A 5,538-nucleotide genomic window follows, 5' to 3' on the forward strand; every position below is an offset into this window, starting at 1 on the left:
ATTGAAATATTCGAGTCTTATTTTATCTTATCAAAATTTATTAAATATCAAGTCAAATATTTGGTTAAAACAAGATTTGTGATTTAAAAAAAGTAAAAATTTATCGAGTTCAAATCTTACTAGTTTTCTTTTTTACCCTCCCTAGGAGCTCCCACCCCTTTTGCTCCCTTGGTGACTCGAACTCGCAACCTTCGGGTTGAAAGTGATGGGTGCTTACTATCCGAGCAACTCCCTCTCGTACAAATCTTACTAGTTATTAACTATGAAGTTCTCTTATTAGAGAGTATTTTACTTTAACTTAAACCACTCCAACTTAATTAGAAGTATTCAACATTGGATGAGAAATTATAAAAAAAAAATGTTGACTTTCTGTGAGATAAAAAAGAGAGGAGTAAACCATGCAACAAAAGTCCTAATTAATTAGTGGCTACTTGGCAAGTTGTCTTAGCATAGTTGGAACTTGAAACTTTTTCTTAAAAAAGAGCTTTTTCTTTCTCTATTTGTCTTAGGTGGGGCCAAATTAATAGTCCTTTCGTTCAGAATAAGTTATTTCATTTCGTTGAGAATAAGTTATTTTGAAATGTTATTTTATTATGTATATGAGATAATTTATTTTATCATTCTGATAAAAATAGTGAATAAATAATTTAAGGACTATATAATATCTTCAATTAATTATCGGAGAAAATAATTCTTTATTTTATCTCAAAATTATTACTCTCCCGTTTCAAAAAGAGTGACCTAGTTTGACTTGGCAAGAGATTTTAGAAAATAAATAAGACTTTTGAATTTTGTGGTCTTAAATTAAAGTTATGTCAAATGTACTAAATTGCCCTTTTATCTTGTAGACTTAAACATGTCACGTAGAAAGTTGAAATTAAAATGTTACCAAAAAGAGAAAATGTCATTCTTTTTTAAACAGACTAATAAGAAAAAAAAGTCATTTTTTTTTAAACAGATGAAGTATATCTTATACCTCACGCCAAACGAGTTAGGTTGTGACAGGTGAATTTTTTTCACTCCAACAATTTGGCCACTAGTTTATAGCCCACAGCAAAATCAAAACAAAGTCATGCACGTAATTAATTAATTCCATTCCAAGGGTTGATGAGTTTATATTTAATTTCCTCTTGCTTTTCTTTATATAGTATTTTTTTCTATCTCCAGATATAACATCTCTTTTAATGCATGCATGTATTTGTTTTTATATTGGAAAAAGAATTATTCCTATGTAGGCAATTTTTTTAATATTTGGAAGCAAAAACATCTTTTTTAACTTGTAAGTGCTTCCCATTTAATTTGGAGTTTTTTTTAAAAATATTACCTCTTCATACTTGGTCTAAAACATGGTACTCCATTAGCTGCTTGTAATAGAAACATATAATATAACAAAAGAAAGAAAAGACTAATTTTAAAAAAATAAAATATGAACATTTTTTATAAATGAAAATCATGAGAAATTAATTAACAAATATGGAGTAGGACATGATTAAGTAAAAAAACGTTATATCTACGATTTTTGTGACTAGGTTACAATATGTGTATAAATATATCTATTTAATTATATTGAGTTTCATTTCGAGTAGTATGCACGTACATGAAGTAAAATAAACGAGAATTAATTAATTTATTTTTCTAGATTGGTCCTCTATATAATAAATCTATAGTACTTTTCAAAATAAGAAGATATTTTGTAGAAAATTCATCATTCTTTAATCTTTTTTAAAATGTTACAAAATTAACATATAAATCCTTGTATTGTAGCAAATGATTGATGCTACACACCGAATATGATAAAAGTAACATAAAGAGGTTATATTGAGTTGAAGGAGCATGCAAAAAATCATAATTAATTCCCCGTTTCATATTACTTGACTCTTGTTAATCTGACATTCTTATTAAAAAAAAAATTAATTTAAAATTAATTTTTCTAAATTAATCTTATTAATGTGGAAAATAATCAACTATCTTTGGTAGAAATAAATGTCATATTGGTATATGACTGTAATTTATTCTCTTGATAGTTTTGTTCTCTTTTATATTAAAAGATTGTTCATTTCCTCTTTTAAATATTTATAGGTCAATTGATGAAATCAGATAATTATATATATTTTTATATTTATCGTCATTTAAAATTTATAATTATAAACTTTTGTGTGACAAAAAGTACACTCAACCTAACTAATCTATATAGCAACTTCATCAGTCAAGGAGGCTCATAAATAATGTCAACACTTTTTTTTTGTAGTCTTAGAGATGCAAAAAGTAAAAATGTTCATCATTAGTATATATTTATTACAAATGTACTCCCTTTCGATAATAGTTGTCCATAATATTAAAAATAATAATCCAACAATATTTGTTTAATTTAGAAAATCAAGAGATAATTTATTATTTACACATTTTTCAAAATATTAAATTTAATAAAGTCAAAGGATAATATAGTAATCTTATCCCTATTATTTATTACTCCCTCCGTTTCACAAAGAATGACCTGGTTTGACTTGGCACGGAGTTTAAGTAAATAAAAAAGAACTTTTGAATCTTGTGGTCCTAAATTAAAGTTATGTCAAATGTACAAAATTGCCCTTAATCTTGTGGTCTTAAACATGCCACGTGGAAAGCAAAAAGTAAAATGTTACCAAAAAGGAAAGAGGTCATTCTTTTTGAAACTGACTAAAAGGAAAGAAGGTCATTCTTTGTGAAACGGAAGGAGTATTTCTTAAGAGATGTACCAAATCAATATAGTGGATAATTATTGTTGAACTAGACAGAGAGTAATTATTTTTGTCTAAAAATAAGTGTTACTTTTAACAAAAAATACGTTTGATAAGAAATTAATAAATACGTATAATGTGTAGTTTATAAAACTACCCATATTCAATAAATGCCTCTTGATATTTGAGCACTATTAAGAAGAAATAGTATAATTGAAAAAAACATAGTACTCCCTTTCTTTTTATATACTTTATTCGTTCACTTTTACTTGTCACTTATTTATAAAAGGGAAAAAGGATAAATATACCCCCGAACTATCGTAAATGGTATGCAGATACCCTCTGTCATACTATTGGGACATTGATGCCCCTACCGTCTAAAAACTAGAGCATATATGCCCTTCATTCTAACAGAAGACTAACTAGGGACACGTGGCGCAATCTTATCCGTCAATCCGATATTTAATCGGTGGATAAGATTATGACACGTGTATGTCTGTTAGTATAAAGGGTATATATGCTCTAGTTTTTGGACGGTAGGGGGACCATTGTCCCAAAAGTATGACGAAGGGTATCTGCATACCATTTATGATAGTTCGGGGGTATATTTGTCATTTTTCCCTTTATAAAATAGATTTTCATTTTTACTTGTCACTTTTGACAAATCAAGAAAATACAATTAATTTTTTTTCCGTGTTTTACACCTTAGAATTAAATACTTATTTTCCAAATCTTTTTTTAAGACATCATTTAATAGGGGATAGTTTGGCAAATACATATATCATTAATTATTTTCTTAATGGGTGTGCCAAGTCAAACCGTGACAAGTAAAAGTAAACGGAGGAAGTAATTGTCAAATTTTGACTTAGCTTTCTTGATTCGTCAAAAATGACAAGTAAAAGTAGAAATCAAATTAGGAAATATTTGACAAGTAAATCCGAACGAGGGAGTATTAATTATTGTCTTGAATTTTTAAGGCGACACTTATTTTGGAACAATGTTTTTTCCTAAAATGACACATGCTAATTCCCCCACCCAAGCATCCACTTTTAGTTGTCATGAATTCCTTTTTTAGAGTCAAACGATAAGAATTTTGACTAATATTTTACGATGCATTTTTTCATCATATTGATATATTGATATGAAAAAATTGCAATTTATAGTACTTTTCGTATAATTTTTGAATATTTAAGGTTTTTGTTTGAAATATCGACTTAATGTTATCTAATTTAACTTTGAAAATTAGTCAAATTAACTTTAGAAAAGCACAATATGATAACTAAAAGTGAATTGAGAAAGTACAGAAAAAGTAACCTTTTTTTGGATACTCATTCAGTATTGGGCATTTAATTACTCAATTAATTTAAATTTGTGTAATGTACTTATTGTAGGAAACTAAAATATGGATACTGAGCTGATTTATTTTTATTTTTTAAAAAAAATAGTAAGTAAATTTTCATGAATATTATTGTATTCATAGTAAGTCACTGCCTTGAAAGTGATCTGATCAAATCGATCGTTACACAAAATAAGACTTGTCATCATTTATAGAATTAACGATGCAATAGAATAAAATTGAAGCAATAATCAAAACAAACATTATATTTAAATTAACAATACAATAAAAATATTTTTTTAATACAGTAGACAAGTAGTGGAAATATAATTATACGTACATTTAGGTAGGTAACTAACTAGTGGAGGCATCATGTGGTTTAAGATTTACGAAGACATAATAATCCAACATTAGATTATGTTTGTTGAACGCGACGAAGTTTCATTGCATCTGCTAATTATACGCATTTGCACACGTACCCAGAATCGCTAATCTTAATGCGGATAATTAACCCATAATTCAAAATGGATTAAGAGCCCGTTTGGATTGATTTTTAAAAAAAAATAGTTTTTAAGTCAAAAATAAAAAGTCAAACTGAAATTACTTTTAAGTCAAAAAATAAAAAGTTGGGGGGACCTACTTTTGGTTTTTGACTTATTTTAAGTCATTTTTTACCTTACTAAACACTTCCTAACTTATTTTAAGTTATTTTTTATATTTGTCAAATACTTTTAGAAGTCAAAAATTGACTTAAAAGTTCTGAGGGTGCTTATTTTGTAGGGTTTAAGAAAAACAATAGTACTACCTAAGGGTGTTCACGGTTTGGATAAAAACCAATCCAAACAGAAAAACCAAACCAAACCGATAAAATAAAACCGATTTTATTTGGGTTTGGTTTTAGATTTTTGAAAACCAGTAGTATTTGGTTTGATTATGATTTTATTTGAAAAAACCGAAGAAATAACCGAACCGATAAATTATATACATAAATTTTATTAATATACATACTTAATATATAATTTTTATAAACAATTTTAAAGATCTTATACATATTTTCATTAAAATTTCTTTATAATTTACTTATTGAAAGCAAAAATGCCCAAGATGAAACATTTATCTTATTGATTTCATGTATATGAGTGTCTATGTCAATTCTTTGTGGGACTGAAAATGTTATTGTCTCTTCCTTCTAGGCCAATATAGTGAATTTTAAAGCTTTATTGATAGTAAATTTAGTGATCGAAAGTTCAGTAATTTAAGTCATTCTAACTATTTTTCGTTTTGAATGGATTGTTGTCACTTTTTTCACATTTTAAATGAATTGTTTCTTTTATTTTTGTGTATGATTAATAACCGAATAACCGAACCAAACCAAACCGAAACCGATAATCACCAAACCGATAAATGTATATTATATTTGGTTTGGTTTGGTTTTGATAATTTTAAAACCGATTAAGTTGGTTTGATTTTGGTTTTGACCAATAA

The sequence above is a fragment of the Solanum tuberosum genome, unplaced genomic scaffold, assembly GCF_000226075.1.
Source record: "Solanum tuberosum cultivar DM 1-3 516 R44 unplaced genomic scaffold, SolTub_3.0 scf00133, whole genome shotgun sequence".
NCBI lineage: Eukaryota > Viridiplantae > Streptophyta > Magnoliopsida > Solanales > Solanaceae > Solanum > Solanum tuberosum.